Raw genomic sequence first — 23004 nt, forward strand, 5'->3', positions numbered from 1 at the left:
TATATACTGTCTCGGTAGTGACATGAAAAATGCAGGACACATTCGGTTTTATTTTTTTACAAAAAAAAATTAATTAAATAAATATATATTTTTAAACTTTTTAAAATCTATATATATATATATATATATATATATATATATATATATAAAAAACAACAACAATGGAATAAAAATGCAAATGCAAAAATTATTTCAGTATAATTTTCATAAGTTGAAATCTAGGTGTTAGGGTTCAGGAGAGCCACCTCCCAATTGAAAGTACCCACTAAATTATGATTTTATAAATATTAAGCTTACTGGTATATTTAATATTATTGTGGATTTTAATAGATTTTCTAGACTTCTGGGGGGAAACATAAGCACAATTATGAACAATTATATATACATTACATTTAATTATACAATTATTACATTTAAAAAAACATACATAAAACTACAACCTGTGACCTTGTTAAACTCACAGCAGATTTTATAAATGTTAAAACTAGGGACACATCTGTAAATGTTGCTGTAAACTGCTGACAAAGAATCTTCTGGATTGGCCTACAAATTGTTGAATGGCTTAATAACAATCAGAATAAACTATTATTTTGCCAAGTAATGCCAATTTGTCATTTAACTATATAAGAATAATTTATTTTTCAAATCATTCCAAGGTATAGTTTCCCAGTGTTGCTATTTCATTAATATGTAGAAGTATTTTCTTATGTTTTCATGCCTCATTACTTAAGGAAGGCACTTAATAATAGGCCTACAGTAACAATTATCGTATCATATTTGCAATGTTCGTGCGGCAGACACACTGTAGTGCCACCACCTGGATGTGACAGCGGTACCACACACAACTTAATTGCACTGAGTCACTTTCCCCAGCTGCTTAATGCATATTGCGACTTGCAGTGTTTGGGCATACTGTAAATCCACAGTATGCAGCTTCACAGTTTTCAAAAAGAAAAACAACTTTCAGGAGCCAAGCCAATAGTTTTAAGCTTTAGTGATTTTTTTTTTTTTTTTTGCATAATTTATTTATAAAACATATATTAAAATTAATATTGTTATACAATTGAGATGTTTATGAATATTTACATAGATCTATTTTTTTTTAATTAGTTTTATTGTGCTAAAACTATAAATCTTTTTTTTTCTTTGTTTTAAAGATGGCTACTAAATAGGCCAAAATGCTAAAAGTTAATTTAGTTTTAAATTTTAAGGGACATAACCATATGAAAGCACACAGTGTATATTCTATTTATGTCAAATACTTCAACTGAATAAATTATTTGCCCCATATTTTAAATATCTGGGTGTTTTCTGTCATTTTCACTGACAGACTTTCACTTTTTACCCCAACTTAATTTCTGCTTTTAAATCTAATTTATTCACTAATAAAAGAGGTCCCATGTATTTGGTACCACGTTTTTGAACATTCCTTGATAAAAGCCTGTGCCATGAAAATACAGTTGTATATGAATATGGTATGGTAATGAATTATGACATTTCCATATACAGTAACATGGTACCATGGTGCATCTTTGTGGGGGTTTATTGACCGCACCTCACCAAAACCAAGACATAATGGAAAGACCCAAAGCCACTTTTGGCACCATTGTGAGATCCAAACAGTTAATTAATTGCCATGGTACCTCAGTGATTCTAGGGACAGACTATCCAGGCTGGATATAGGGGTGTTGCTGGATCCCAAAATGCAATTTCTTATTGATCATTTGGAACAGCTTAACAGAAACGTTTATATTACAGAAATGCATTTAGAACGCAAAATGAGAGGTTTAATAACTAATGCAGCCACTGTGCCAAACATTTGAGGTGGAGCTTTGTAACAGCGTTTGCACCCCCATTCGTTTGAATTGCAGCTGCCCTTCTGTAGTAGCCTCCTCTTTCCAGCACAGCGCAGTAAAGCAGCTGCAGGTCGATCGGTGGAAGTCATTCACAGAAAAGGGATACTGCACAGGAGACCTACGCAAAGCGGAGATTGCGGTTTATGCGTTGCGTTCTACGCACGGCAGAGTTTACTTCAGGAGAAGAACATCAGAAGGTAAAAACACTCTCTTGGATATCATTACCTCACCTTTAAATGGACTTATTTATAGAAACCGCCTCTTAATGTTCTTGGAGTAGGATGATACTGTGAAGTACTTTCTGAACTTCTGCGGTCCAGAGTTCTGCGGTCAGATTATACTATCAACATTTCAGCAAATGCGTTTTATTTATTTATTTGTAAACGGGGAAGAAAATACACATACATAATACATTTAATTTATTTTTGTTTTCATTAGAAATAAAAAACAATTGTCCCATTTCAAAGCATGTTATTAATAAACATTTGGCAGTGGGTTTGCATAAACGAGTAGCATTTAGTAATTTAGTTGCTTTTTAGAATATTAATATTCTAAATATCCTGGTTATCTAATAAAACCTTATAGGCATATTTTCTCTCTTTATGGTGATAACAAACCCCCCTATTGGGAATGTCATGTCTTTTAACCAGTCTTCTTCTCTTAGTTTTATTAAAAGAAAGGGAAATGCCATACATAAACAGTATTTAGTACAGTATACCTTTATCCTGACAGGGAATTTACTCGCTGCTCACGTTCTGTTCAGGATCCGAGGAATTTTTTGCTTTGGAATCGAAACGCTCAGGCTTCCAGTAAAACACGGTGTGTTTCACTCTCCTATATCATCGTTTGGCATTTGACGGACGTATTTTTACTTTTCATCGAGATTAATCTACTTTCGCTAAGGATTTGCGAATAAGATTATCAGAAGAGATGGAGGGAAATATTTAACATCTCTCAGCTACAACGCAGGGTATCGTTGTGTTTTCGCGCAACTTTATAAGCCTTAACAAAAAGCTATTCGTATTATATTCGTTATTTGAATACCGTAACAGATATTTAGCTTTTTGTTTATTTATTTACTTATTTGTTTATTTATTTAAACAATCACGAGTCACTATGTTTGTGAATGAAGGATACTGTCAGTCAGCTGTCATGATAGCATATGTGAATGATGGACAATGGAGATGTTATTCAGAAAGGTAGCCTAAGGAAGGTATTTTTTAATAGGCTACAGCGTGTTTTATCATAGGCATGCACACACAGGAAAAACAGCAACAGTAAAGTTTCTTTTATATAGCGCTTGTCTATAACTCGCTTTACAACAAAACAAAGGCGCCAATGCTGGAAAACAGAGGTAGTCTACAATAAAAAAGAGGTAAGACCAGTACTAGCCTACATAAAAGCCATGGTCAGCATTGTGAATGACAGTTTACTGATATTTTGGGACATGCAGGTTGGAACTAAACTTATTATCGTGAGTCATATCTGCAAAACACATTTTTCTTGGCGGTTTTAACTTCCATTCTCAGCCTCACGCATTTTTATAATGAGCTCAAATCTGTGCGCTGTTGCTTTGTTGCACAAAGTGACTCAGTTTTCATTGTTCCTATTGATGAAACCTATCCGTTTTAGAATTTGACTTCATTTTAACTCCACTGTCGTTTGAACATGAAACATGAAATGATTCTAGTTCTGCCTTTGGGTTTGTATATGATGTTCAAGTTATCTTTGGGTACCGGAGAGCAGGTGTACAGCACATAGATTGCAGCTCTAGTCAAAAACGGTAGGGGGCAGTGTCGAGTCTTGCAGCCAAAGCACACTCTCATAAGACATGGCTGATGATAGCACACAAACGCCGATGCTAGAAAAGGAAAATCACCTGTTGGTTTGAAACAATCTAAATCAAGGGCGCTAAATCTAGGAAACTACCCTCCTGTGGAGATTTAACTCCAGTCAAACATACCCGCTGCAACTAATCAAGATCTTTTAGTTCGTCCCAAAGCAATAACAAATTCAACTTTGTTGAAAACGCTGTAATTTAAGGAAAAGCAAACGATTGAGTGGTCCAAATCTGTTCCAATCCTTAGATTTCACATTTTTGGCTAAGTAGGGATAAATGGTGGAGGCATTTGATGTTCTTTTAAAGTAAAATCAAAGAGCTTTTATATATCAAGATGTGAGCTCACATGCTCTCCCAGGACAACATCAAGGTTTGATCAGAACATTAGTTTGGAAAATGAAGCGGCTTGAAAGGAAAATCATTATGGATCCAGGTGTAGTAGGCCTATTCTAAAAAAGAAAACTTTTGCTTTGGTCTATTGGGAACGTGCGGCTTGCTTTGAAATGCTTTTTTTTCACAGAACCAATTTCATCTTTGATAGTGGTTGAGTGAACAAATCCTGATATTTCCTCTTTGTTAAACCTTGAGACCTTCATTTAAAGTGGGAATAAATTAGGTCTGGTTTATGTGTTTAGATTGACTATCCTCAAGGGGATTTAGAGATATATTTACCCAAGCTTACCTACTCATTCTAGTCTAGCACCGTCTGTCCACTTATTCAAACCCAAACACCCCTCGCCGCAGTGTTTATATGGATGTCTCTTGAAAAAACCATGTGTGTTGGCTTTGTTTAGCTGAGGCTTCACTAGGATCAAGCTTTTCAATTGTTTATTAATGATGCTTGCTTCTTGGGTTCTTGATCAGGATTTCTATAGGTCCAGACTGTTTTCAACATCAATTTCAAGAGAAAACCTCAAGGGGGTCCTTATAGTATGACTCACTCGCAGAGGTCTGACACTCCACAGTAGATTGTCATCACTCATATGATGAAGGAAGTCTGGCGCTATTGTGTATGTCTACGTGTGCCTGAGGCGGCATCTGAACGTCTCTCTTAACCAAAGAGGCTGTTTGTTTACCGGTCCACTAAAGGCTTTTGTGTATGAGTATTAATATTCATATAACTCTTCCCCCTCCCACTACCACATGTGTCAGTCGATTCATATGTTTTCGTAGTGCATGAGGCCTCTCTTTTCATATGTAAAGCAGGTTTTCATGTGTAATGATCTTATGAGATCTCTTGTCAGTTTAAAAGTGATTAAGTTGCCTCATCCGGACGTGGGTTAGTGAGTGAGATCCATAGAAACAAGGCTTGGAAATGCAGGGAAATCTGATCATTTGCATTTGATATCAGCATAAATAATTTTAACGCTTGGGAAGTGATGACTTCAAAGCCCTTATCAAAGTTTTAGCGATGCATACGTAAGATGTGCCATGTGAATTATTTCTGATGTGGAGTCATCATTCGAGAGAGGACTGTATGGATAAAAGTTTAATGGGAAAGAACTTGATCTGACTGGCAGTAGATATGACTGCATGGAATAGAGTGTCAATGTCAAGTGTACTTCTAGAAGTCTTGTTTTGGGGTTAGAGAGTTGTCTGAACTTGAAAATTCTGCTCACCCTTTATTTATTCTGTAGAGTATGCAAGAAGATAATGTCTCCATGTTTTACAATGCAGTGGAAATAAATGGTCACAGAAACAGTTCTGCAGAAATATTAAAGCCACACAGCCGTTGAGGTGTACAGTCATATAAATTTATAAAGTTCCCTCTGAAGAGCTGATTCTGCATGCTCATAATACAGTTTTAAACATTCATTAATGTCTGAAGAAGCATTTTCTCTATCATAGCACTTCTTCATTTTGAATATTAGATCTCCTCAAGGCACCCAGAATTCATCTTTCTGAATTATCCTAATGATATCTTCCATAAGAGCCGGTCTGCTAATATGTTCCAGCTGAAGTGCGTGAGTGCGCTGTGCCTGAGTTTCTGAGTAAAGTCAGTTAAGGAACCATTCATGAGTCGACATCATTCAGTTTCCTCAAAACCTGCTTTATTATCACTTTTTTTTTAGCTTTTGAGAGAGAAATGCCATGTTTTGTTCTTGAGAGTTAAGCTAAAGTCAGTCTAGCAGCTGGAACTTACTTTTTGTATGCACAGTGCTCTGTTTCAAAGCACTTTAGAGGGGTGTAAGGTAACTGTCAGAGTAGGCTGACATTTTCTGACCTGACACATTGCTTGAGGTTTTTTTAAACCATGTTTAAAAGAAAGGTTTCTAACAGGCTCTTCTAAAAAGTCTCTAAGTGATGTTAGCCGTATAATAAGCATAGTAATCTCTGATGCTGGCATGCTGGTTATTTAACCTAGAAATTATTTTTCATTTGACATTTCCTTTATCTTGCATTGATAACAAGCCTCCACAAGCTTTCATGCTTTGCAATTGCAGCCAGTGTTTTGGCTTTTGGGAGAAGCTTCTTAAGGTTTTATGACTGTGTTAATGTATGTGATAAATATAAACCCTGCATATAATTTGACGTTCTCTTGATTTTGAGCAAAATCATTGTGATGATTATTATTAATTTTAACCGTTATCGTGCTGCCAGCTCTTTTTAAAACCCTGGACTGCAGAGACACTATGATGCATTCTCACATGACGAACTAGCAAGTGCTTATGAAGATGAATTGGGCGTTAAACTTGAATGATGTGTTTTAAATGCTATGCTCTCAGATCTCTGCTTCCCACATATGTGCAGAATGATTGGCAGGCAGAAAGACTCTCTGTTGGTTAATTAAAGAATCTGACGGTGCAGTGCACCACAGTCACATTCTTGTTTGCTGTTTACATAGACTGTCATTAATTGACACACTGCTATATGATGTAGTATTAGGTAATAGTAACTCGCATCACTTTGCCAAACAAACAAACAAAACAACGCATTGCATATTTTTAAAATACAGGTAAAACACCTGTAGAAAATAAAGGTGGAAAATTATTTATATCAATACCGTTCACTCTATTTTTCATCTTTTTTTTACAGTGTACTTATACAATGAAAAGCTGTAAATAGATTAACATTGCATTACACACTACCAACAAAGTTTTTGAACAATAAGATTTTTTAAAGTTTTTTTTAAAGAAGTGTTTATTTGATCCAAAGTACAGCAAAAACAGTACAATTTAGAAATTTTAACTGTTTAAAAGAACTTTGTTTTCTATTTGAAAATTTTTTCAAATGTAATTTATTCCTGTGATCAAAGCTAAATTGTTAGAATCATTACTCCAGTCTTTAGCGTCACATGATCCTTCAGCAATCATTCTAACATGTTGATTTGCTGTTCAAGAAATTCAGATTTCTTTTTCAGATAAATGCTGTTGTTCTTAACTTTCTATTCATCAAAGAAATAAAAAAAATCTACTCAGCTGTTTTAATAATAATACTACATGTTTTTTGAACAGCAATTCAGGATATTAGAATGGTTTCTGAAGGGTCGTGTGCCTGGAGTAATGCAAAAAATTCAACTTTGAAATCACTGGAATAAATTACATTTTAAAATATATTAAAATAGAAAAAAGTTATTTTAAATAGTAAAAATATTTTAAAATATTAAAAAAATTTTAAATCGTACTTTGGATCAAATAATTGCAGGCTTGGTGAGCAGAAGAGACTTCCTTAAAAACAATGAAAATCTTACTGTTCAAAAACTTTTGACTGACAGTGTATGTCTGTCAAATATTATTTTTTGCTGGTAAAAACTCTGAAATATATAGAGAACGCAAGGGAGAGAGCTAGAGCCATATCTTGACCGTTTAAAGAATTATCATAGTTTATCCCCAATGGCTTGTCGGGCGGAAATGCAACACATCCTGAACCTGTGGTGCTGTTGGCTTTGAAAGAGGAAACTTAGATTATGGGGTTCCCAGGCCTGGTCTCTAAAAGGGAATAAAGGTTTTTGTGATGTTCTCTATTTTGATCGCCTGATTGGTGTGAATTGTTGCTTTCATGAATTGCTTCATTATTATTCTTGCTATCACGGGGTGGAACAGAAGGAGTTTGGTGGCCTTTGGCTGCGTCTCAAGAATATTGTAGGAACGCCCTGCTATCTTTTGTTTGTCGAGGGGGTAGGGATGGTGGGGTGTGTTGAATGAAATGTATTCCCCAAACAGTCCAACTGGAGCTCAACTGGAAAAACAAATCGTTTTGATGGATTATCGTCTTGATCTGTTCATTTTTGATAATATGTGGTCGCATATTGTTTTCAAATGTGCAACTGTCCGTAGCACAACCCTTCTGAATGTCAGAAACCTGGTGTGGATGGATGGCTGGGCGCTACTCGGTCTGTGAAATGTGATCTGTGATATGGCTGAGCTGCTCGCTGTCTGCAGCCCTAATTAATACTTGATGTGATTGAAGGCGCTCAATTTGTCTGGAGTCTTATCTTGTCAACGCGTTTGTTTTTTTTTGTTTTTTGTCGAATGTCTTCCAGACAGACGGCAGCTGAAATACAACAAACAATTAAGCCTTGGAACCGACAATTACATCCTATGTTGTCATGGAGATGTTTCTACACAAATCAAGCAAGACGCATTGCTCACTCTTGTGGGTTCTAATTAAACGAACGCTATACTTCCTTAATCCCACCTTTTTCGCAATTGAGAAATCGTGTCCCTTAGCAGGCTGAAGTTTTCTCTCAAGAGTTGCCGACAGCTCCGGAAGGCAGTCAGACGAGCGGCGAAATGTCTTTAATAAAAGTCTCGATGCAAATGCTTCCAGTTTGAGAGTTATTTGTTTGTCGTTTGTCATAGTGAACGGTGGATTGTCATTTTAATATTTGTAAAGCTGGTTTTCTCCGCCCCGCTGTCAATGGAGGGATGCAGTTGTATGTAAGCGGACGTGAAGGCATGCATCTTTTCTTTGGCATTGTTCGGTCGAAGGAGGCTTCAATGAGGAGACGGGGAAAAGGGTAGAGACCAAAATGCTCCCACAGTTGATTTGCCCATTGTGGGGGAGGAACACTATTCCCATTGATGGTGTTGTTGGTGAAGCCCCCAAAAGCTGGAGAAAGGGGGCCCATTCAGTGCAATGGGTGACCCTGCACAACTATGGGAGATGGGTGTTAGTGCTTTTGTGGAGCACGGTGGGAACATTGTCCCCATTCTAGTGATTTAATACCCCAGGTCCGAAGCACTTTGCTATCTCCCTAAAATGTTCGTGTTCTGTCCTATATCTTTTTCACAAGGTAAAATGTCTAGTTATAATACCTCTCATTTCTCTCTGTTGGGAAAAGGTGAATGAGCAATTTGCAGTCAAATGATCTGTTACTTCATAGATATGGAAGCCTTTTTCGAACTCGGAGTGAAAAATAAAGCTTGTAACTGTAAGATAAAGACATAAAATCACATTGTGAAATATAAAGTCATGATTTTGAGATGTCAAAAGTCAACTTACCTTTTTATTCACTTAAGCAAGTGCTGAAGCAAAGATTAGCTTCCATATGTAGACGATGAATAAGTTTAGTGTGAATAAAATACTGTTGTTATTCACAGTAGTTCAGATGTTTTTGAAATAGTGTAGCTTTTCCAGTTTCCTATTTTTTCCAAGTAGTGTGAGAACATGCTACATCACTGTTTTTTGTTGTATTGCAGCACTGGAGCAAACTGAGGTGATAATAGAATGTTCTCCTAGAATGTCTTATATTTAAAGGGATAGCTCATGTAAAAGCCTCTTGAAGCAAATCGATGCATTTTGTAAAAAACGGTTTAGAACTTTATTAAGCATAAGTAATCATAAGTGCAGAGGAGAGGGCAAAACAGATATAAATATAAATTAGAAGTGAAAAACAAGTTTTGTAAAGAAAAATGTTGGAGGATTTTAATATAAGCCAAGATGAGACTGATTTTCCTTTGCTAAACAAAAGAAACAAATTTGGTTCTTGTGAGATGCTTATGCTACTTCTACGTCTTACATTATCTGCTGGAATTCTGCTCTCTTGTGAACATGCGAATGAAAGTTAGTGGAAGCTTGAGATTACGGGGTTTTTTTTCTTACAAAAATGCATTGATTTATTCCAGAAGGCCTTTATTAACCACCTGGAGCCATTGGGGATTTTTTATTATGGATGTATGCACTTTATTGGACTTACATTGGACTATTGAATATTAACACCCTTTCACTGTCATTATAAAGCTTGGAAGGACATATTTTATTATACCTCCAACTGTGTTTGTCTGAAAGAAGAAAGTCATATACACTTAGGATGGCTTGAGAGTGAGTAAATCATAGGGTAATTTTTATTTTTGGGTGAACTATCACTTTAAGCATTGGAGGTCCATTTCATTTATTGGATCTAGTTGGTTGGTTCAAAATTGGAGTCTAGAAATATTGCTACAGAAAAAGACTTTTGTTCATTTTTGGAACACAAATGCAGGGTCAGAAAGCTCTCGGATTTCATCAAAAATATCTTAATTTGTGTTCCGAAGATGAACAAAGGTCGTACGGGTTTGAAACGACATGAGGGTGAGTAATTAACGAGTTTTCATTTTTGTGTGAACTATTACTTTAATGGTGTAAATGTTGACATGACATTTTATGAACATGGCTTTTCATAATCTGTTACAAAAGCTAGCATGCAGTCATAGTGTGTATACTGTGCAAAAAATTAATCATTGAGTCAATGTTGTAACAGAAAAAATATTTTGCTAAATGATTTTGATTATATAAATTGGGGTGTTTTAAAGAAAAATAAGGAAAATTATAATTTCAGTTCTTTGCCAAGCTGTGAGAAGCAAGATGTCCTTAAATAACTTCAATTATGAATGCAAATATAGAGCCACCACTATAGAGGTACAGAATTTCTACTGTCTGCCCTCTCGCTGTCACTGACAGTCTACCCAAGTCTTTAATCCAGTGTTTGCACACCTGATTTTTATCACAACCTCTAAAAGAAACAGAGAAATCAATTTCATTCAGCTCGGCTGAATAAAAGAACGGGTTATTATTTAGTTTGACAATTCTTTCTTTCATCCTCTGGCTGACAGTCATTTTCAGAAGTGTATGAACTCTGATATTGAATTTTGATAGGTAATTCGAAAAGGGCACAATGGCCCGGCACATTTCCAAAATGTAGATTTGAGTGGAATGCCTTTCAGATCCAGAATGACAGACCATGTAAACTCCGGCTGTAAAATGAGATATTAATTGCCCTTTGCTTTCAGTCACTTTTGAATACAGCAAGACGGATGAACAAAAGGCCTCCGAATGGAAAAAGCCACCCGAGTCACTTATCAGGTGCATTCAAGATTCATGCTGTGGATCGAGCCTCTTATCTCTCTGACCTGAAGTGATCTTCCTCTTGGGGCCTTGCCTTTCTTGCAGACGTTGATCCAATATGTCTTGCACTGCGTAAAGGTCTATAAATTGCCCCCTTGAGGGGAAAAAAAGAAGATCAAGCTAGGTCTCCATAGCCATGGGAAAAATGACTCATATTTGGCCTTATCTTGAGTCAAGAAGTGTTTAAGCGTACCGCGGATTTAAAGAGCTAGACTTATATCAAGTAAGTTCATACCTTAAAGACTGTTTATATGTTGTTTATAAAATTGGCATGTTCTGTTATAGTCTATACTCATACGTTTACCACCAGGAACTTCTTTTCTAGTCTGTATGTAGTGTGGTTGGTTGCTGTTTCTATAGTGATAAGAAGTAGTTCTCGGTTGGGGCACAAAGGTCTGTCTCAAACACATCGACAGACAGAACCTTGTTTGACAGTGATTAATGTCCAGTCCAGATCAACAGAGAACGTCCAGGGACCGCCCCGTCTCCATGAGTAATGCTAATCCCATCCTGCACTCATCATCAATAAATAATCAAGTTTGTTTATGCACATTTATGACTAATGCTGGTGAGTTAAATGTATTGGGAATCTGAAGGCTCAGCTTTTGCTGGTAGTTTGTTGTAAATAACAAAGAGGAAGAAGGCTTATAAGGATAGTTCACCCAAAAATTTATATTCTGTCATTAATTATTCTGTCATTCCAAACCCGTAAGCCCTCTTTTCATCTTCGGAACAACAATTTACAGATAATGTACTCACCCCCTTTGTCATCCAAGATGTTTATGTCTTTCTTCCTTCAGTCGTAAAGAAATTATGTTTTTTGAGGAAAACATTTCAGGATATTTTCCCCTGAATGTTGCCCCGAGTTTGAACTTCCAAAATGCAGCTTGAAACGATCCCAAATGCGGTTGTAAATGATCCCAGCCAAGAAAGAAGGGTTTATTTATTTATTTTTTAATTACAATTTATATAATTTTTAACCTCAAATGCTTGCCTTGCTCTGCCTGAACTCAGTTTTTTTCTGGTTCAAGACAGTTAGGGCATGTCGAAAAACACCCATCTCATTGTCTCCCTCAACTTCAAAATCATCCTACATTGCTGTTTTACCTTTTTTGTTAAGGGTGACCTTCTTTGCATGTTCACTTTGCAAACACTGGGTCGGTACTTCTGCAGCAATGTAGGATGATTTTTGAAGTTGAGGGAGACATACCCTAACTATCTTGAACAGGAAAAACAGTTCAGGCAGAACAAGACAAGATGAGCATTTGAGGTTAAAAAGTATATAAATTGTAATTTAACCAAAAAAAAAGTGATTGTTTCACTAGATAAGACCCTTCTTCCTCGGCTGGAATCATTTTGTTTGGAGCCACAATTAAACTGCATTTTGGAAGTTCAAACTCGGGACACTATAGAAGTCTGCCATATGTAGAAAAATCCTGAACTGTTTTCCTCAAAAAACATAATTTCTTATGGCTGAAGAAAGAAAGACAGGAAGATCTTGGATGACAAGGGGGTGAGTACATTATCTGTAAAATTTTGTTCTGGAAGTGAACTTCTCCTTTAAGATATTTTTGGCTGAAATCTGAGAGCTTTCTTACCCTGCATAGACGGCAATGCAGCTACCACGTTTAAGGCCCACAAAGGTAGAAAGGACATTGTTAAAATAGTCCATGTGACATCAATAGTTAAACCAAGACAGAGGAAATTGTTGAATAAAGGCGATATTTTTGTTTTCTTTGTGCACAAAAAGTATTCTCGTAGCTTTATAAAATGAAGGTTGAACCACTGATGTCACATTGACTATTTTAACAATGTCCTTATTGCCTTTCTGGGCCTTAAACGTGTCAGTTGCATTGCATTCTGCAGGGTCAGAAAGCTCTTGGATTTCAATCAAAAATATCTTAATTTATGTTCAGAAGATGAACAAAGGTCTTACAGGTTTGGAACAACATGAGGGTGAGTAATTAATGAGAGAATTTTCTTTTTTGGATGAACTGTGTTTTTAATGGTATAAATGTTGACGTTATTTTATGATCATGACCTTTCATAATCTGTTACAAAAGCTAGCATGCACTCAGTATGTATACTGTGCAAAAAATGAATCACTGAGGCAGTGACTTGAATTTGAGAACTATATAAGTGAGATTTAAGAATGATATATGCTTGTTTTGTGAACTGAATGAAACAGTTCTTTGAAAAAATCTTATCCAAAGAAATGATTCAAACTGGATCACTCCAAAATTAGACCTCTTTTGTGAACTAAATTGTTCAGAGAGGTTTTGCGAACATATAGCCTGTGTTTAGTTTCTGTCATAGTTCTCAATCATCTCTCCTCTTGTTTGGCAAGGAGTGGTCACCGCTCAACCAGGTCTGGTGGAAATCATTTTTCTTCTGAAATTACAATTGTGGGCACATGGCTAAGAGGTGACCCTGTACCACTTCCAAATTCCAAGTCTGTGTCCTTGCACAGTAATGAAAAATATCAGGATCTGAATATTGTCCTTGGGCTGGGATGGTTTTCTGCTAAATGGCTTTTCTTAATTCACTCGAGATAACCTGTAATGGGGATTTCAGTAAAAAATCTATAAACATAGATGGATGACTTCGTCCTTGTTTTACCATTAGTCAAGAGCGGCTCACAGCTATTCTCAGAAATGTGGCTTATTCTCATGTGACCCATATGAAAATTCCTTTAGTTTTCTTGGTGCAGTTGTCCCGCTAGCATGCATGTCCAACCACATTTTGCTTTAGGCATGTTGTGTGGTTTGATGCACACTATATTTCTATAGTGGGATTGGGGTGTGCGGTATAGATAGATAGATAGTGTCAAAACAATCAGGGTAGATGGATGGATGAAAAGCTAGTGAGTAGCAAACCTCGACACTGCAGTCATGTAAGAGAAGCAAGATATTTTGGGATTTGTTTTCTTCCTTTACAGCTAATTCTCCTAAACTCACTCAATTGTAAACTAAAGTGCTACTAGCCTTGACACCCTGACTTGTTTTTTGCCGTAAGAAAAGGTGGCAAGCACAGGAACACATCCTAGAGAGAAAGTGCCATACTTGCAGACTTGTGTAAATCAGGAAGGCAAGATGTTTGATGTTTTAAAGTAAATATGTCTTCTTACAGACCTTGTCTTCTAACAGTAGAGTGCTAGGCCTTGGACAAGGGCCCTATTGAAAGCTTCCCAAGAGGGGAGTTTTTAAAGTTTTAGAGGGTTTGAGGGGGGATACGGACTTGCATGCCAACGCACTCTGAACTCCAAAGGCACACATGGAGGTGGATGGAAGACCCTCTTGAAGAGCGGTGGATAACCAGTTCAGTCGATCAGTGAATCCAGGCAATATGTCCCTGGAGTACAACCAATGCAACCAATTTAAAATAAAAATCAATATGGTGTGTGTAAATAATGCATTGTAGGAACTTCAGAGCCATATTGGTATTGGGTTTTTCTTTGTAATTTAAAGGAAATGCAACAAACATATATGAAAAGGTTTCTATTCGTTTCACCATCTGTATTTATTTACTTTTTGAGATCAGACGTACGTCGTCTGTCTGCCATGAATATATTGGCCCCATTGATCAATGTGAGTTGAATGTTACTCAGATCACCAATAAAACTCCATCGAGCTGCTTACATAATCAGTCCCACAGCTTTCTCCAGCTTGATATTTAGGATAGATTTATGCCTTTAGGTTTGTAAACTGAGAACGATAGAAGTTTTTAGAGGGTCTTCTATACCAGTGCATCCAGCCCAACAATTTACTAAACGTCATTTGAATTGCAGAGGTTTTATGTTTGGAACCGCACAAAAAGCATTGTAGTCTATGATGTATTGTCATCATTGCAGGTGAGCCCTTATGTGAAGGTACACTATGGAAATCTGGGCTTTCTATTGTCATAATTGCACCTTAGAGGAAGCTGATTTAAAAAAAAAAAAGAAGTGTAATCTCATACAATGTGGATAGCATTTTCTTTCACCAATTGAAATCTGTGTTTTTAATGATTGGGGTCATATGACACAATCTGTCCATGTTGATTCTACCAAATAGCAATGGATTGCTATCTACCTGATCTATATAAGATATCTACCTGATCTCATGACAAAAACGTACCGGTGGAAACTTTTTCACAAGATGTGGAATACGTACTAATAAGTACATATCACTGCAGTTTCCAACAGAATTTAACATTAGAGGCGCTAAAACCAGCGAGCACTTGTAATCATTTTCGTACACTGTTTCGTTACAGCCCCATAAATTTTGCTTTCCGGACATAACGAGCTTGCTCAGTAACTCAGCCGACACAGAAACGGATTTAGAATGTAGAATCCTTTCGTATGAATCCTGTGAAAAACATGACTTATGAAGGAGTTGAAAGATGAGAATTTGAAAAACAAGCTAAAATGGCATGCTCATGGAACGTTAAGAGTTATATCACCACTCAACAGACATTTCAAGTCAGAACTGTGGTGATGCATACAAAACCAACATAAAACATACCATATGAACGTTCATCTGTTGTGGGGGGAAAAAAACTAATGCTTTTAGTGCCATTCAGTGGACATTTCATCGCCATGGCGCGTCTTGCACAAAAGTTCTACAGGTACTTTTTCGTCATGAGATCAGGTTTAAAGATATACAGTGTTTCTGCTGCCTTAGTAAAATAAAGGCATATTAACTTTTAAATGTTTTTTTTTTTTTAAATGAACATTCAGTCGTCATTTAGTCACCTTCATGTCATTCCAAACCAGAATGACTTTTTTTCTTCTGTAGAACAAGATATTTTGAAGAATGTTGGGTACCAAAGCAACATTGCATTCCACAGACTTTCACTGTTTAAACAAAAGTTTTTTGGTGTTCAACAGAGGAGAAAAGTCGTAACAGGTTTAGAAGAACATGAAGCTCAGTAGATTTTTTTTTCTCGATTTTGGGTGAACTAGCCCTTGAACTGTTTATGATTCTATGACTAGTTGCATTTTATTATTTTAGCTAGTACTGGGTAAAAAATGGATTTCTCATGGATTTTCTTATTTTTACAGAACGATTCTTAAAAACCCAAGAATCAATTAGTCTAGCCTGGTTTCAGTTAATGGTTTCAGGGCAGTGTAGCGCACCTCCCATTCAATAGATCACAATAAGCTTTGTTACTTTTGATTATGAAACAAAGTCTCAGATTCTGTCTATTTTATTACAGTATTCAAACAATAAATGGAGTTTTGGCGCTGTTTAATAGCGTCTCAGATCAAGAGAAGCAGCAGCGCGTAGTGCATTTGAAATGATCATCTCCACTTTAATACTAGTTACTAGTCTCTATAATGCTATGTAATCTCATGTCTCATGTAATCACTTAATCAGTATTTAAATCTTGAAAAGATGTCAAAATAACAGCTTGTAAAGTCACGTAATGCCACATTTACCTCAGAAAAAACATATTCGGTGACCATAAACTCATTAGTCAGCTAGAAAAATTATCTATAGAGGATTATTTTGGTAAATATATGCACCATATAACACATTCATTATAATTTGTACTATTCTTCAATGTTTAATTTACGTTTAAATACGTCAAGTTTTTATGACAGCCAATATAATTGTAACTTTATCATCATTATAAGAACTTCATTGAGTGTAATTTAAGCATTCGTATACAAATCGGTTAATTTTAACCTGTAATATTATAGTGGTGTATTTAGTTGAAGCATTAGTTGAGAGATTTTTTTTTTTCCTTGAGAAATTTGGCATGTACTGTGCCTGCATCCAAAATAATCAATATTGAATCGAATCACAAGCTTGTGAATCAGAATAGAATTGAATCATGAAATTTGTGTCAAAGCCCACCCCTTAATTTTAGCATATACCTGCATTTCCCCAGCTGCCCATGCTTCTGTCAAAAAAAACCCTGCAATCCCTTTTTCGGGTCACGATCCACCAGCTGGGAACATGTATGGAACCAATGTAATTGAAGTCTTATATATTTCTCACGCCTTCATGGGAAAGAAGCTTAAGGCCCACCTCATCAGACTCTGTACCCCCTATGGTACCAGTTCCATTTCATCTGGCCTAGGGTGGTCCGCTCCTCCCATAAGCACACAGAGCTGATACTCTGAGGTTTAGATCCGGTGCTGAGCCAACTTCACATGCCCCCCCCACCAAATACCCATCTCCCTCCAACTGTTAACAGTAAACATGTCTTTTTGCGTCTTAGTTGGCTCTGAGCCCAGCAGCCCTCAGCAGTTTACAATGTAGCGGCAGCCCAGGCTTTGACTTTACAAAAGCGTGCTTCTATTTATTAGGGTTTGTAAAATGACAGATCTGCTGCCACTGTGCTGTGAGTGGAATAAACAAGACATAAAATAGAAGCTTGTTAAGCGTAGACGGCCAATTTGTGCTGCCGTTATGCTGCGTTTAGTCTGTTTTTTTTTTTCTTTCTTCTCTCTCTTGGAAGGTGGTGTCACTGTCAACTGAAGTGAATTCAATGCCAATGTCAGATTTTAGTTTTTTTATTTTTGTTCACATGTCTCCTTGAGATAGATTTACATACAGTAGATGTAGATGTGGGTTCTTGAATTGGTGAGAAACCATTATCTATCCCTGAAGAGCACATCTTATTTAATGAATAGGAAGGATCAGGCTTTGAGAGACAGATTTAATAACCAGAAATGTGGCTGTAAATGACTTGCATTAAAACATTTGGAGTGCTTTATGGAAACATTATTTTTATTCTACTGGAAGTGTTTGTTAACAGTCTTTGTTTTGATGTTGCCAGTGTTGACAGTTAAATAAGTCCTTGTGGAATATCAGATCAGTTGTCAGAATTGTTTTAGCCGCAGCATCAATTCTTTATTTCGCCTTTTCAAACAATATCTTATTCAAAGGGTGACAGCGGTTCCCGACTGAGAAGACAAGTGTAGACCAGAATGAATTTCCAGGCTGGTCCACACAAATATTAACATATCACTATTTAAACAACTGTTTTCTATTTTGATATTTTGTCAGATGTAATTTCTTCTTGTGATGAATTTTCAGCAGCCATTACTCTAGTCTTTAGCGTCACTGTGATCCTTCAGAATCATTTACAGTTTTAAAACTGGTGTTGATCTGTTGCGTTACTTCTGAAAAGTTTGACTAAAAGCCGTAGATATCCGTCTGGCACCTACATACATGGAAATACTGTGTACAGAATGCAATAACATCTTACACTAGACTTTTTTTTGTTAGTTGTGACGTTGTGAAGCAGACAGGTGCTGCTTTGTTCGTTGTTATTTGCTATTTGCACAGTAGAAGAAAAAGCGGCGACTGAATGTGTGGCTCGTCTCGCACTGCTGTTCAAAAGCTGATCTTCCAGCCCTCTAGTCACTATCTCCTAATGTGTTGCTTATCTATTTCGGATCTCCGCCGCTAATGAATGCAAGACCTCACAGACATTTATCTGTGAGCGAGTGTATTATCTCTCCTCTTTACATCTGTCCTCTGAAGTCTTAATTATGACATTGATAGAGATGCTGCTGCTCAGTACTGTACCCCCCTCTGCTGCTGCAGTTTCCTGCCACAGTGACATTCAGAGCGCACTATACCACTCCATCCGGCCTACTGTGATAAGAGAGAAGCGGAAAACAATCGTGCTGGATGTAGAGGTCATTGTAATATGTAGTTAGGGAGAGACTTTCTCAACTACATGGCAGAGATACCATTTAATTAAATCACATACACTCACATTAAAAAGTTTGGGATTGGTAAAATTGTCTAATGTTTATGAAATAAGTCTCTTATACTCACTAAGACTGCATTTATTTGATCATACGTTTTGTAATTTACTGTATTTTAACATGTAATATTCCTGTGATTGCAAAGCTGATTTTACAGCAGGTATTACTTTAGTATTTATTGTCAGAAATCATCCAAATATGCTGATTTGATGTTATGTTCAAGAAGCATTTCTTATTATTATAAATGTTGAAGCAGTTGTGCTTCTTAATATTTTTGTGGAAATCCAGATACTTTGATGAATAGAAAGTTCAAAAGAACAGCATTTATTTGAATTTTTTTTTTTTTTGGTAGCAGTGTAAAACTCACTTTTCAATTGAATGCTTCTGTTGCTAATTTATTTCAAAGACTCCAAATTTTGAATGTTAGAGTATGTATGTATATAATAGGACTGTCAAAACGATTAATCGCGCATCTCCAAATACAAGCTTCCATGTATGTCTATCAAATCCATTAATCGCAATTAATAGCATCCCTAATAAAAGTTTACATGTAATATGTCAAATTGATTGATTGCGATTTAATAGCATCCTTGATAAATGTTGACATGTATGTGACAAATCGATTAATCACGATTATTGACATCCTTAAGAAAAGTTTACTTGTATGAGTGTCAAATCAATTAATCACTATTAATAGCATCCTTAATAAAAGTTGACATATGTCAAATTGATTAATTGAGATTATTAGCATCCTTAATAATGGTTTACATGCATGTGTGTCAAATAGATTATTCGCGATTTATAGCATCCCAAATAAAAGTTTACATGTATGAGTATCAAATAAATTAATCATAAATAATAGCACCCCCAATAAAAATGTACATGTATGTGTCAAATCAATTAATTGGGATTATTAGCATCCTTAATGAAAGTTTACATCCATGTATGTCAAATTAATCGCGATTAATAGCATCCAAAATAAGTTTACATTTACGTGAGTCAAATTGATTAATCACGACTAATAGCATCCCAAATAAATGTTTACATTTGTGTCAAATCGATTGTGATTTAATAGCATCCTTAATAAAAGTTTACATGCATGTGTCAAATCGATTAATCACGATTAATAGCATCCCTAAAAAAGTTTCCATGCATGTCTGTCAAATCGATTAATCGCAAACATTCGCATCCAAAATAAAAGTTTCCATGTATGCGTGTCAAATTGATTAATCCCGATTATTCGCATCCTAAATAAAAGTTTACATGTATGTCTTTAAAATTGATTAACCGCAAATATTCGCATCCAAAATTAAATCCAAAAGTCTTTTTATATACATATAAATAGACACAGTACACACACACATATATTATGTAAACACAAACTTTTATTTTGGATGTGATTAATCACAATTAATTGATTTGATAGACCTAGTATCTATATTTATATGCTTGTGTTTTTTTAATTTATTTAGTTATTGTTAAACATTAAGAATAACCTCTAAGATTAACCTAATGGCAATAGCTCTGTTGAGATCATATGATCAGAACATCTTGAACTGAGGCACCACACATTAAAGAGCCACAAAATAGTATTTATTGTTTAAATTTCTTACAAAATATGAAAGATGAGACTTTGTTTATACCTAAAGTAACCTGTCTTGTCTGTCAGCGTGTTGTCAGTTTCCTTTTTGTTCCACAATGTATTTTTCACTGTGTGAGAACATGTTTGGCTTGATGTTGGACATATCAACAGTAACGATGGGGGGTTGGTTTTAATGAAGGGTCAGGTCTTTTATTTCTTTGTATTTGAGCACATATATTTATTTCTTGCTTTAGCAGATTGGAGTTTTTCAAGCTTTCTGCCACTCAAAGCACTCAAATCAACTCAAACCGTATTGTTCAGAATCCGTCTACCTGATGTGACACCAGCCATAGTGCACCACAGTTGTCTCTGTGCACCAGTTTTTGGTGGAGAGGAATGTGATGCAGCCAATTTATAGCTGGGTTTTATTAAGAGGCTGTGATGGATAGGGGCCATGGGGGGAATTCAGCCTGATCGCAGGGTAAGCACTCCCTGCTGGCCTCACTAACACCCCTTCCAGCAACTTTAGTTTACCCAGGAGCTGTCCCATCCAAGTACGGGCCAAGTTCAGCCATGCTTGGCTTCAGTGGGTAACTATGAATTGAGAAAATCATTTTAACTTGTTTATTTAACCATAAAGCAACTTAATCATGAGGGCAGATGCCTAAATGAACTAATTAGAGTGTTGCATGTGTTAGATTGTGCTAAGTAATGTGGTTGTATTGAGTGACTAAATAGAGCTCATTCATTCCGGTTGAGAAGTTTATAATATTTCAAAGAGCTCATACAGTCATATTGAGAAATGATAGATGGGATTAACATGTTTACATCAAGTTAGTAAACTAAGTGTGTGCCCCCGACACTTTGAAAAAAGACAGCTAGGTCGCCCATCCAGGGGTTATTTGTTTTCTGTAATGATCTCATTAAAGCGAGAGGTTTACTCTGAATCATTAATCACCCTGTTGACCATCAGGAGAGGGAGCAGATTCTGTGGCTTTGTGATTCATCTGACTGGCAGTAATTACTCACTGGATTGGCACTTCATCCATTGACTTTAATTCAGTTTCATTATAGAAAAGCTCCAGCGTGTTCATTAGCTTAGAGCTCCAACAATGAGATGAAGCAAGTTATTTGGCATAAACTGAGATAGGTGAACTTTTGATGGCACCAGGCATTGAGTGCTGTAGAAGCTCCGCTGTGATCTCGGCTTTTGAAGTCGCTGATGTTTGATGTAGCGTCACAGACGGGCGCTGGAGACTACAATTGAGACTTTTATTTAGCTGTTTAGGTGCTCTGCAAAGCTCAAGCAATTCCAGTGCACCTTTATGAGAAATCCTGCTTTTGCATGCTTCACTTTATGTGTTCGTATAATCTGTCATACTCCTGTTCAAAATTCAGTGCAGAATTTATTGCCCGTTCATTGTAAGAATTTTTAAATCCTCAGTCACACATATAACACATCAATTTCCACCTAAGACATGCTCAATTTGAATCCTGCATTTATCTACTGAGAAGCGTTTTGTGTAATTCAAACATATGGGTATGTAATTTTGCTCTCAGTGTAGTTGTGATATATTGCCATTTCCCTCGAATGTTATTGCCGCCTCGTTCTGTTCGTGTCTTGCTATTGATATTTGCCCATATGGAAACCACTATTGATTGCAAAGCAAATAGTGGCTCAATTTGGAAAATCTAAAAGGAAAGTTTCTCAGACATTTGTGAGAAGTTGGGTGTAGTTTTTTGTAGGCACATGTATGACTGTCTGCATAATGTCTGTTCCACTGAACTATGACAGTAAAGCGATCAACCATAATTTGTTTGCCATTCATGGACTTTGTGGCATCTACTTATCAGAATCATAGGTTGACATGGAAAAAACTCAATCAAGTAATGGCCAAACAGTCACTGTGAGCAGTTCTACAGAAACTACTAAAGTAAAGGAAATGTTTATAGACTTTGTAATCAGAATTTATGTCCATCCAAAAGTAATAAATATTTTTTTTTCAGGGATGTTATTCATAAAATTTGAATATTCACATTAGGTTGTTGATTTGTTGATATGAGTGCCCTTAAATTTTTTTTTTCAAAGATGTGATTTCTGTGTATCTTTTACTATTTGGCAAATCCAGTGATTGGGGTTGAGAATTGAGAACTGGTTCCAAGTTTTCAAGAACTGGGTAATCGATAAGACATGCATTTCTGTTTTCTCTGTGCACAAAGTATTCTCGTAGCTTTATAAAAATGACGGTTGAACCACTGATGGGCCTTCAACGTGGTAGTTACGTTGCTGTCTATGCAGGATCTGAAAGCTCTTGGATTTGATCAAAAATATCTCAATTTGTGATTGTTTTTAATTCACTTATTTTTATGGTGGAGAACAAAATTGTCTTAAAACACAATTAAGCCGTTAGAAAAACTTATTTAGCTTGAACTGTTACACATACATACATTTAGCCCATGCATGTGCTGAAGTTGTGTAGCAATTATGGCAAAGTCAACAGAGCTCTTGCAAAAGCTTATAAAGTTTTATTATATTAGAAAGTCTGTGACTGCATGAAGATTTCCAAGCCATTAACAGTTCCTAGAGAAACAGCTGGCAGCCTGACTCCTTAGTTTCAAGTGTGTTGTATCAGAAAAACTTGTGGGTGTTAATATCAACCTTTGAGCACAATATCATAAAATGTTTGATCAG

At 36.2% G+C, this 23004-nt stretch overlaps 1 protein-coding gene across 1 annotated transcript in view; it reads left to right on the top strand.

The window, feature by feature from the left end:
• The first annotated feature begins 1958 nt into the window (after nucleotides 1-1958).
• Nucleotides 1959-23004, top strand: part of sema5ba (sema domain, seven thrombospondin repeats (type 1 and type 1-like), transmembrane domain (TM) and short cytoplasmic domain, (semaphorin) 5Ba) — a 187043-nt gene continuing 165997 nt past the window's right edge. Inside the window, exon 1 of the mRNA XM_073845086.1 lies at nucleotides 1959-2053. The gene's annotated coding sequence lies outside the window, so the exon portion shown is untranslated. The remainder of the gene's footprint in view (nucleotides 2054-23004) is intronic.

Source organism: Garra rufa, chromosome 8 (assembly GCF_049309525.1).
Source record: "Garra rufa chromosome 8, GarRuf1.0, whole genome shotgun sequence".
NCBI lineage: Eukaryota > Metazoa > Chordata > Actinopteri > Cypriniformes > Cyprinidae > Garra > Garra rufa.